This window comes from Protopterus annectens, chromosome 6.part0 (genome assembly GCF_019279795.1).
Source record: "Protopterus annectens isolate FY-2018-M chromosome 6.part0, PAN1.0, whole genome shotgun sequence".
NCBI classification, from domain to species: Eukaryota; Metazoa; Chordata; order Ceratodontiformes; family Protopteridae; genus Protopterus; species Protopterus annectens.
In genome coordinates this window covers 1895744535-1895758199 of record NC_056737.1, presented here as the reverse complement: position 1 = coordinate 1895758199, position 13665 = coordinate 1895744535, and positions in this window count along the sequence as shown.

Here is a 13665-nt window from a genome sequence, read left to right as displayed (position 1 = left end):
TATATTATATAGCTTAGTACTAAACTATGAACTATGAACTATATATATATATATATATATATATATATATATATATATATATTTATATGGCACAATCCACTCTGTCATGAATGTTACCCAAGCTATTAATGTTAAACACCTATGTATGTACTGTGTGCATCACCAGAACAGGTAGCACACATGCATCTGTTGTAACAACTTGATGGGGGTTCTGCACCATCAGACAGTAATGTTTATGCCACAAAAAGAATACCTAGGTATGACCAATAATATGTGTGACACCTCACTGTGATAAAAGTGGTACACTTCAGTTACACATCAGCGGAAGATGTGCAGGGAGGTACATAAAGAATGGTACATTGTACTCAGTTATTGGTGTGATGAAGGCTGCAAACTATGATGATATTATGCCCCCTGATGTGGATTTCCTCACAGTAGTTGTGTTACATACAAGAGAGTAGCAAGCACTGTGACCACATGCTGGCGGATGTTCCACTTACTATCTACCCTGAGACACAGGTCACATACCTATTGGTCTAATTATATGCTGTGATGTCTGTGTTATACTTGGGTTATGTGTTTGTTTTCTTGATGTAACAAATACTCCCATGTTTTCTTGCGTTTTTAATTTCTCCAAGTCTTTTGGGTTTCTAATACCATGACAGGAATGGACCCCATTCCTAAGTCAAAGTACGATTAAAGTTCATGAAATTAGTATTGTGTCACTCTTTGATGTCAGCCAAAAGTGCTCTTTGCAGCACCCGCAATGTGCCCAGTAATGACTCCTTCTGCAATTTGTATGGTGTTTCATGAATTGGTAACATATCTAAATATGATTGTAAATTCTTTTTTTATAAGACCTGTTGTTCCTACTACTATTGGTAATGTCTGGGTATCTTTCTTCCACATGGCTCTTATTTCTGCCTGGAGATCAAGGTATTTTATGATGTTGTGTCTCTCTGTATGCAAGACACTGTAGTCACTAGGTGTGGCGATTTCAATGATCAATAGTTACTAGGTGTGGCGATTTCAATGATCAATGCTACTTTTGTCTTCTTTTCTTGGACCACTATATTCGGTTTTCCAGAATCTATCTTTTGAACTGTTGGTATTGGGTGATCCCATGTGATATAAACTTCATCGTTTCCTATGATTCTTGGTGGCTCATGTTTCTAGTGTTTTTACTTCAATACCATAATATTTGCACAATCTCCAGTGCAACAATCTCGCCACATTATTATGCCTTTCAGTTTACCGTCCCTCTGCCATTAGTGCATCACAACCAGCAAGAAGGTGTGTGACTGTTTCCAGTTCGGTTTTACAAAACCTTCATATGTCTTGTTTCTCCCACATGTTCAATGGACTTTGTAAACCAACATGTACGTAGTGTCTCTCTGTATGCAAGACACTGTAATCACTAGGTGTGGTGACTTCAATGATCTATGCTAATTTTGTCTTCTTTTTTTGGACGACTATATCCAGTTTTCTAGAATCTATCTTTTGAACTGTTGGTACTGGATGATCCATGTGATGAAACTTCATCATTTTCTATGATTCTTTTTGGCTCATGTTTCCAGTGTTTTTCAGCCAGTTCGATACCATAATGTTTGCACAATTTCCAGGGCAACAGTCTCGCCACATTATTATGCCTTTCAGTATACAGTCCCTCTGCCATTAGTGCATCACAACCAGCAAGAAGGTGTGTGATTGTTTCCAATTTGGTTTTACAAAACCTACATATGTCTGTGTCTCCCACATGTTCAATGGACTTTGTAAATCAGCGTGTATGTAGCCTACTATCTTGGGCTGCCAATATTAACTTTTCATTTCTTGATGTGAATTCACCTCTCCTTAACCATTCCTGAGTTTGTTCTTGATCAATATGAGGCTCTTCCAGAAGTTTTCTATACTTGGAACTATATTTATGTTTTTTCCACATTTCTTGCCTTCTCATCTGGTCCTTCACCTTATAGTCTTTCTTTTGTTTTTTGGCACATTCAGTTGCTGCCTGGTTTTTATGCACTTCTGGTTTGATTTCCATTCCTGCTTGACATCGATATGCTTCTGCTAAATTAAGCAGAGATGTCATCTAAGACTTATTCTTCTCATGTTTCAAAAAGTTCACTACATTTGGACCTTGTGAGGTCAGTAGATATGTGTGGAGTCCCACGATTGCAGATCTATACATGTAATCAATTTCAAGGAGGCCCATCACTCCTTCGGAATGGAGAATATATAATCTTGATATACACTGATATTTATAAATCATTTGGTAAGCATGAAGCATCCTTCTTGTTTTAAGATCCAGTCTATCCAACACTTTTTGGGGCCAGTCAATCACTCCAAAACTAGAAGTTAGGACAGGAAGAGCAAATTGATTTATAGCTTGGATCTTGTTCCTAGATGTCAATGCTGTTTTCAGGATTATTTTAAGTCTTCTAAAGTACTCATTTCTGAGTTTTATTCACATTTATTCATGCTTTATTGCTGATCCTTCATCATTTCCCAAGTAGTTATACACTCTCTCTTGCTTAAGTTCTTTTATATCACATTCTTGTCCCAAACTGATGTTTTCCTGGTGCTGCAGTTTTCCTTTTTTCAAGGTTGCTTTTGCACATTTATCAAGACCAAATGACATTCCAATATAATCTGAAAAAGTTTTGACAACCTGCAGCTGTGCTTTCATTTCCTCATCTGATTAGCTATACAGTTTTAAATCATCGACAAAGAGAAGATGAGAAGTCATTACACTTTGTTGTTTTCTAGGAGCCAAATTGTAGTCATGGCCTAAGCTGTTAAGTAAACAGCTTAATGGATTAATTTCAAGGCAGAATAGCAACAGTGACAAAGAGTCACCCTGGAATATCCCCCTTTGAATTTTTATCCCTGGGATAATTATCTGTCCTTTATCATAGATTAATTGCAAAGTGGTCTACCACTGTTTCATGGTTACTGTAATGTAGTCAATCAGTGTAGGATGTATCTTATACAATTTTAAACACTCTTTTATCTATGAAAGTGGGATACTATCAAATGCTTTTTTGTAGTCAATCCATGCCATACTTAGATTCTTCATCTTCTTACAGTTCTCCACTATAACTTTAACAACAAATGATCCTTTGTTCCATATGACTTTCTTTTATTGCCTTTTTGTTCTACTGCCATAATTGAGTTTTCTTCTAAATGACTATAAACTCTGTTGGCGTCAATTTCCGTGTATAGTTTATATGTCATTGGAAGACAAGTTATTGGTCTATAAATTTTAGGGTAGCTTGCAGGTTCACTCTTAAGTAAGAACACTGTTTTTCTTGTTTTTAACCAGTGTGGTGTATGTTCAGGGTGTGCATATAAATTGTTCTTACTCATGGCTAAATCGTTGTGCAAAGAAGTTAATACTTTAAGCCAAAAGTTAGGTACTGCATCTGGGCCTGGGGGTTTGCAGTTAGAGGCTTTTCTCAACTTTGTTTTAATCTCTCTGGCTGTTATTTCATCCGATTTCATATCCTGTACCTTTAAACTTCTTATTCTTTCTTTTACTTCCGCTATCCATTTAGCATCTTTGTTATGTTCCACAGGATCTTCATAGATGCTTCTCCAAAATGTATCTACTTCCTCTTTTTTTGGCGGTCTTTCGATTCCTTTTATCTTATTTCCCAATTCTCTATAAAACTTTTTTGGGTCATCAGCAAATTGCTTATTTTCTGCTATTCCCTTATATTTATCTTTGTATATTCTAAGTTTTTCCGCCTGTTTTGAAATGTTTAGTTTGTTATCTCCAGTAGTGCATATTAGATCCTTGTCTGTCCTAATACTGTGCATTGCTTTTGTCACATCTATCTTTCTTAGTAGACAAGTTTCTTGTCATTGCAGGTGTTGTCATGGCTGTGGCAGCAATCTTTGGTGTGTGTTGATATTGTCTGTATTATACTAATATCACAACTGGAGTCAATGACTGCCCAGAATCTGTAATCCTTCATGCAGCTGTTTGGACACAGGATGTGCATGTCATCTGTGATGTCCATCAGTTAAATAGTGGACAGGAAATGGCCTAACAGAGAGCCCTGATGTATGGACCTGATCACTGGACCTGAAATATAGGTCACTTCACACATGACAACATATTTAGATGCCATGTATGTCATACACTGGTCTACCCACTTGATGATATAGGCGTATATGACCACATCTGACAGTGCTGAGTTGATAACTCAGTGGGGATTTGAGTCAAATGCCTTGGGCTTGTCAAGTTTAAAAGGCTGATATTGTTGTCATCATGTATCCTCTTGATGACCTCTTTGAGGAGATTTAACAGATATAAAAGACATGATGTAGCGTTAACAACTCACACAAGTTTATTGCACACAGCCAGGATATTATTAGTGTCTATTTAGAAAAGATCCACAATAACATCTTGGTCTAGCTCACAGATGAGGAGAGTCAGGATGTGTTTATTCATGCATACATCAGGTGCTGTCTCCCCCCAACTTACATGAATACATGTTGAAAAATATCCTTCTACAGCAACATAGTCTGTGTGGAGAGTTTGCTGAAGTGTGTATTCAACCATTTCAGGAAGGTGTATGTGATGAGTCACATGATAGGCAATCTGTGATGTTGTCACAGTCCATTGATTCTGGGTGATAGGCCTGAATGAATGGAACATGGTGCATACCTGCTATCCTCAACTGGCCTAGGATTTGAGAACAACCCCCCATGCAGGGATCATTGAAAAACTCTCCCAGCTGGGGATTAAACCTCATAACACTAGATCGGTAACCAGTTGGCTCACTGACATAACACATACTGTGACAGTTGATGAATCAACCTGTACCAGTAGAGCTGCCACTATTAGTGTGCCTCAGGAATCTGTGCTTGGTTTTTTACTATTTGGAAACTATTTCTCAACAGTTCAGGCTAAAGTATATGTCTTTTGGCTTACTGCATTTGCTGATTCGTGCATACTGGATGCAATTATTGAATCTACCTGTGATGATAACATACTACAGGAGGGGCTAACACAGACAAATGATTAGTAACAAAGCCACATGGTCTACAGATATATGCAAAAATGTGTCTTTATTTTGGCCTTCTGCAAAGTGGAATTCCCTGCTAATTACAGAATTGACAACAGTCCAGCTATGCTGAAACCCAATGATGTAAGCACTGGGAACACAAATACATAGCACTCTGAACTTCGACCACCAAGTGTCCACTTTGGTATTGAAAGCTTATGCTGTGCACATCATAAGTCACACCATCATATTCATATCTCAGGATTATATTAAAGCACTGTACTCGAACTTCATCAGAAAACTAATATACAGTAAAATGCTCTCTTTTGCATGTACCTCACCAGACACATACAGTACATACACAGCTGTTTGACAACATTGATGGCAAAGGTTACATTTAGACAGTGTACAAAAAGTGAAAAAAACAAACTCCAGAACAGCTTAAACCAGCACACGAACTTCAGCCACAATACAATGAAACCTTTATTCAACGTTTAGCGCTTTCTTCCCCTAGAAGGGACTTCCTGAGAAAAATTAACTCAAAAACACCCAGCCCTTATATACCCACTGTTAATTGCATAAATTAAATGATTAATTAAAGTCATGATACCATATTAATTAGTTTAAAAGATTAAAAAGTAAAATAAGTTAAACAGTTTAATAAACTCACAATTATAAATGCTAATACATATTATACATGTCAAAACATTACACTATAACATTAAAAACATAAATATTAACCAATTAACCATTTTCACTTTAAAATACATGCTATATTGATAGCTTCGTTGACACCTGGATACCTAGTTGCATCTAGTCTTAATTGCCATTTCAATTCACTAAAATCTAGATGCAAGTGAACAATTTTCCCCTGGGGGTCCTTAACTAACTGTTCCACAACTAAAAACTTAAAATTGTGGTCCCCCTGTTCCTTAATATGCCTATATAGTGCATTAGTAATTCTCCCTTTTCTAATATCATTTATATGCTCACTAATTTGATTTTTTAGAATCCTACTGGTCTTACCTATATAAGAAAATGGACATTTTTGACACTTAGCCATGTACACAATATTTGAGCTGCAACAATTATAATGCCCTTTAATATAAATGTATTGACCATTAAACTTAAACCTATCTTTGGTTTCTAGAATTTAATTACACCAATTACACATTCCACACTTGTAATTACCTACAGGTCCATTTGTGTGTACCCTAGGAATGTTCCCATTTAGTTCAAAATTTTTTTTTGAGGGACCTATCCTTCCTGAAAACAATTTTTGGGGAGACCTTACCCACTTTTTGCTCTATACTAGTGTCATAACTCAAAATATCCCAATTTTTAACAACCACCTCTGTTATACTGCTGGCATCCAAATTGAAAGTTGTAATGAAACCTAAACCATAATTTTCAGGCACCCGCCTACCATCCATATTTCGCATTGTATTATACTGCCGAATTATAGATTGTATGCAACCACTTAAAATAGGTTTATAGGTTCCCTGCATACGTTTCCCCACCATTTCCCTACTTATTTTTTCTAAAAATTCCACTGGATATCCCCTTTTAACAAACATATTAGTGATAAACTGAACATCTAGAAATTCACAGTCGAGACTAACCATTCTGGATGCTCTTACCAATTGTCCCTTTATAATAGACTTTTTTTAACACATGGGGTGCCAACTTTTGAATTCTAGGTAAGAATTTGAAAAGGTGGGCTTCCTTTAAATCTTTGAGTACAACCTACATTCATAATTATCCAGGGTTAAATCGACATCTAGGTAAGATATTCTTCCCTTATTAAACTGGTGAGTAAATTTAAAAATTCCACAGTGCTGTTTATATAACTCAGGAATTTTTCCAGTTGGTCATCTGTGCCTCTCCACAACAAGAACAGGTCATCTAAAAATCTGGTATAATATATGACATTAGTCCAGTATAAACTTTGCATTAAATATTCCTGCTCCCAGTATGATATAATAAGATTAGCAAACACTGGGGTGCAAACCGCCCATGGCAACTCCAGTGAGCTGTTTAAAATACTGGCCCTCAAAGCATATGTAATTATTTTGTAACACTATGTCCATAAGAGCAGTTATTTTATTTATAGAATCCTGGTCATACAGACCAGTTTTAAATAATTGCCTTTCTAGCCATTGGACACCTTCACTATGAGGAATAACAGAAAACAAATTCACAAAGTCAGTGGTGACCATAACCAACCCTGGAACTAATCTGATTTTTTTTCAAATTTTCCAAAAAATTCCAGGAGTCCTTTGTAATATATGAGAATTTTAAAAGGCTTTTTTGCATGCTATCTAAGAATTTACTAAATAAACACATCTTAGATCTATGTCCGTCCACTATTAGATGGAATTTTAATTGTGTTAAACCCTTTTGTATTTTTGGTATACCAAAATATTTGGTATCATGGGGTATTCGTTATTCAAGTATTCAAACTCTTCCAGACTAATCTGGCCTTGAAATAGCATATCCTCCAATGTCAAATCGATCTTTCAATATTATATATGGATTTCATTTAACGGACTCTCCTGGTAGGTACCATCCATCAAGAGAGAATTCATTTTGTCCAAATACTCACTTTTGTTCATCAACACTACCTCACTTTCATGATATGGACTGTTCTATCACTAGTAAATTCCTTTAGTAATTTTTCAGCCTGTTTAGTCAAATTATTATGATATTTACACTGGGGATTTTTGAAATGCTGTCTAATCTCTTTCTCACATATTCTTTCATATAACCGTATAACGTTATTTAAAGGTGGATTAAAAACATTCATTTTTTTTCAAACTTACCCTTTCATCCCCAGTGCTAGATTGCCCATTAAATGAAATTTTTAAATTTAGCTTACGGGTGAAACATTTCAAATCAATGAGGGCATTCACCATGCTCCCCTTTCTTGAGGGAACAAAAGTAAACCCTTTTGCTAAAAAATTAGCATGATCAACACCAACCACCTCGTAGAATAATTATATGTTTTAAAATCATTTTCACCATTATTGATGACAGTACATACATTACCTTCAATTGCATTCATGTTCCAAAAATCCTCAATAGACATCCCCCCTAAATTATTGACTAAGTTACCTCTAAAAAGTTCAGGGCTTACAGCACTCAAATCAATACAATTTTCAAGCATTGTACCATTAACAGGTATACTTTGTGAACCAAAATCATAATTTGAGGTACTGAAGTTTCCTAAATTGGCACCACAAACATCATTTACCATAATAGGTGTGCCCTCATTCAACATATTCACTTCAATAGGAACATGGCATGCATCTGCCACACTACCATTACTATCTGCATTGCATGCTATGTTAAAATCATTCACTGAATCAACATTAATTGAACTAAATGAACAATTAGACATTTCAATTTGATTTAAAACACAATTATTCTCAGCTTTAGAACAGTAAGCAATAGCATAGTCCATAAGTTTGTCTGCAGTTAACTGTTCATGTAACTCATGGACTTCAGTTAACGCTTTTTCAGCAATATTAACTTTTTCATCGCTTCTGTTAAAAGTTTCAGTACATAAAACTGCCGAACCGTTGACATCCAAACAACTAGCAGCATTTGAACCCACATTCAGACCATCAACACAATGAACAAAGTCACCGCTTGCATTATCAGTCTGCCTTAAAGAACTCTCAAAATTACTTAACACTCGAAGAAGAAGCTGCAACATTTTCATCAGACACAACAGCTAAAACTTGTTCCTCACCTTTTTTGGTCTTGCCCCCTGCTTGGAATAGTCTCCATGACTGCCATCTGAAAAATGGGGCTGCTGTTTTTTATCTCGTAGTCTCTCTGAGTGCCTCATTCTCTCAGTAACAGTACCTGAAGATTGGGACTTCAGCCATTGCCCTCTTTGAAACTTCGGTGCTGACGTCATTCGCTCCGCCCCTCTTGGCTTATCAGTAATTATCTCACGCTGATCTGCCTCAAAATTGCCAGGGGAGCAGGGATAAACAATGTGGTTAGAATACTCATTTAAATCCCTTTTAAGCTTATTTTGTTTGCGTATAAATATAGAATTGCATACATTATCGACCTTTTCAACAACACTTACAAAAGCTCCCCTGTGTTGTTCAAATTGGAGATCAGACTGGATAGATTTGTTTAACAAGTCCAAATTGTTACAATGCACTTCCATAACCTGCTTATTATATTTGATCATGAGCCCCATTAACTCAATGCCTGTCTGATCAAATATGGCATGCAGTTCTTTAAGCAATTCTTCATTACCCTCAGCACCATTTGGATATTTCCAAAAACGAAGGCCACAGGGAACCTGCCCCAATTCAATGTTTTTCTCCAAATAAACATTTTCCATCTGCAGTTTTTTATATATATAATCAGGTCTTTTTCAAATAATTTAACTTGTCCATTATATTATCACCTTGCTGTGTATTAACATTATGACTGCCAGAATTCAGGTGGAAATCAAAATTATTTTTCTTCCAAACATCCATTCCATTCTCATTCATAGCATTGCTATTAAGTACAGTCTGCTCAACTTCTCAGATAGGCCTACTACCAGCCTCTGCCAAAACATTAGATGATGAATTCACCTGGGAGGTCTGGGTTGCCTGGGTCAAAGGTAACCCCAGACTCCCCAGGAAATTATTAGTAACTGGAACTTCACTTTTGTCCATCAATGCCTGTATCTGGGCAGTATGAACTGCCAACTGTCAGTTTATTTTCTGTAACAAATCCAGCACGTCACTGTTTGTAGCCAAAGAATCCATAATGCTGAACAACAACCAACAAAAAGTGAAAAAAAAACAAACTCCAGAACAGCTTAAACCAACACACAAACACCAGCCACAGTACAATGAAACCTTTATTCAGCATTTAGCACTTTCTTCCCCTAAAAGGGACTTCCTCAGAACAATTAACACAAAAACACCCAGCCCCTATATACCCACTGGTAAATGGATTGGATAGACAGTGTGGATTGTGCTATGTATATATATATATATATATATATATATATATATATATATATATATATAATATAGGTATAGTAGTGCCCCTCCTAACATTTCCAGCAGATGTTACAATGTCAGAACTGTGTGCTTCATTACCCTCATACATTGCTTACATGTCATAACATTTGTATAAATGTATTCTTGCAGAACCATCTATGATTACTCAGAATCACATATGCTGTGTGAGCGATATGGGATCATGGCGATATTATTCTGATATTGTCCATAACTGTGCATGCTTCTTTTACTGTTGTCCATGAGCCTGTAACTGTGTCCCACTTGTTGGACACTTCTGCTGACATTACACTCATATTCAGGTCAATCAGATTGCACAGCTTCACGATATGCACCCAAAACCAGTTGTATTTAACATCCCTGAAATATGTCCTCTCCACTGTTAATGTCAGGATGCTTATCTCACAAAGACATCTTCTGCACTGTTAAATTACCTAGTCTGACAGTCACATAATATACAATTTTACTGTGATGTCCATTCTGTACAATGTCGATATGTGATTAGTGTTCCTGCTACAAATTTTTTCCATTTACATGTCCTCATCCACTGTATGTTATGAAGTTTCACCTCTCCTTTATCTCTGTGTTCATTCCTGCAATTCATCAGTATGTCCTATGTAATGCACACACTTCCCCTGGCTGTTTATTTTAAATGGCAGTCCATGTATTCTTACAGAACATTTACACAACTTCTGTTCAGAATGGTCGAAATGGGATTTCACAATGCTCTCCACTTTATATACTGTCATGTACTGTGTATGGACAATACACATTACTATATAATAAACTCTGGTAATGATTGTGGCATTCCGCACAATCCCACTTACCTAGATTGTTGTACTACTGTAAACAGGGTTGCTATTCCTGTTTTATACACTTTCCTCACTGGCAACACTGTTGCCAGCCATGAAATCATGGTTGTTTACATTTAAATGTGGTGTGTGGCATAAATATATAATTACTGCTGTCGCTCACTATGCAAACATGTAAACTCCATGTAGCTTAGTTTATTGAATCCCACAGTCTGTTAGCAAACATATTTATGGTAGTCAGAATTCTGAATATAAAAACATGAAGACAGGTAGAGTTTACAGGTTTGGAATCTTAGAATAGAAAGCAACATAATGCATATATTAAGGTATAAAGAAATGAGCTATATATTATAATATAATGCATAAGTCATGTTCTTTTTGAATCAAGAAATTAAATAGAACTCTGTTATTATCTTTTTAGGAATATTATTAATTTGTATTTTTATTTATTAATATATTTGACAATGTCAATTTATTCTGTTTCTTAACCAGTGTTTGTTACAGACAGAGACATGCAGATGTTATAAATTAAGTTGTTTTTAATTAAATGTGTACTTTCGAGAAGGATTTTAAAAGTCAAGCTGCTATAAATGGTTTAAACAGTTTACAGTAATTGCTGTAGACTGTGTTTTTTTAAGACATTCAACATGTTTGTCCTATGTACAACTTTGTGCATTTCTGATTTTTCACATTGTAATGAGTGATCTTTACAAACAAGTACTTAAGATGTTGTATAGGACATTGCTGTTTCTGTTCTCTGTATGCCTTATGTAGTACTCATAAATACATTCAATGTTGTGGCAATCTGCAACTTTCCACATCTGTAACATTGTTGCTCAGTGTTATTACTTAGATATTATTGACTTATGAACAAATATGCATATTCACTATATAAACATGGTATGTAGCATTTGTTTGTGTATAGAGTAGTATGTTATGCATTATGGATATAGTGCAGATGTTCTAGTTGCAACATCTCATATTACTGTATCATATTTGTTTTTTTGTCATATCTCTGATATAATAATGAGTCTTAAAGTCAAGCATCCATATGCCTTATGTAGTAAACATGCACCATTAAAGTGAGGTGGGTGTACTGGTTACACTGAAGGTCTTATTGTGCATATGTTGCCATGAACACGGGTTTGTAGCTCACATCTGCTGTTTGAATGTTGGTTTAATACACATACACTGACATGCCATTCTAAGTGTATGGGAACCTTTTATGCATAGTTTTCACAATACAGTGTTTTAAAACATTGAGGGAAATAGGATCCAGTGTAATACATGCATTGCAACAACAAAATATCCAGCACAAAGGGTATGCTGTCATAAAGTGACAGCAATGCATATGTTGTGCATATGTAGCTGACAAAAATCATACAAATAAACATTGGATTGCTGTGACACACATGATTTATACCATGACATGCAAACTTTTGTATGTTCTAAATTATTCATCTTTACAGTCTAGAAAAGAACATTTCTCGCTGAGGGAGAATGAGATAATACTTGCCTTACAGCAGCATAGCAAATACATTCTTGACTGGATGGGTGATACAATGGTGATGGATTGGGGGTGGCATGATATCTCCATTGTGGTCAATGTTGTGGGCTTTCAGGACAGTGCACTAAGAGACTACTGTCTCAAATGTTCTGACATGACTCTTTGTGAGGCAAAACAACTCAGATATTTTAGCTGACAATGAGAGGCTAAAAATGGGGAGGGGGCTGTCTATACATCCCCCTGATGATACATAACTTTATTTGGTATCACATCACCACATGTGCTGTGACAGGTGCATAACAGGTGGTGGTATTGAGGTTGGTCTCTCAAGATCCTGTAGTGTGTCTTTTATTAACCTATTTAACATTATCTGTGTTAGAGGTCATTTGTGTTACATGTGTCAGATGTTCCTATGTATTCCATAGAGAAACACTGGGCTTGCAGTCCAACAATGTTCTGCAAAGATGATGTGCCAATGATGTGTTCCCTATCAGTCAGTATTATGCTGTTAGAAGTCATTTTGGCCTTCAGTACTGATGACATTTTCTCTTATACAAGTACCTCAAACAGAGGAAGAACACAGGCAAGACCACCAGATACATGTTTCCTTGCCTTGTTATAGCGTGTAGTCATCTACAAAGCCTTCTTTCTGCTAACTCAGAATAAGCCATTGTGATCATTTGTGTCATGCAATTATATCTGTTGCATGTTCTTATGTATTCCACAGTGTAGCATGGGACTCATACTCCAGCGCTGGCCTCCAAAGATTGTATGCTGGGTAAGTGTTCCCTTTTTAGTCAAAGTATCATGCTGTTAGGAGTCTTATTGGCCTTCCATAATGATGATGACATGTCCTATGTCACAGGAGAATCACACTGCCTGCAGTCACAATATCTGGATATGTGAAGGATTACATTGTGGTTGATTTAGAGCTCTGTATATTTTACAGGACAGTTCATCATACTTGCTCTTCTTTGCACATGTGCAATGTATGCTTGTATGTTTGTATCTGTGCTTTTAGCCTATTCACTACCCACTTCCTCCCCAAACTCATCCACTGATCCTTACACAGGATGTGGTGTGGTACAGATAAGCAGAACAGATGATGACACACAGGACACTGCATTTAGCTTAACTTTGTCCAGCCCAGATGGTGACAGCCCTTCAGTCCAGGATATCACCTCCAACAGGGAGACAGTGCATCTGGCCAATATGCTAGTACTGAAGCATTGGCTACTGATTCAGAAGACTACATTGGGAAACTGTACCCAAATGAATATGACAATTGTGGTGAG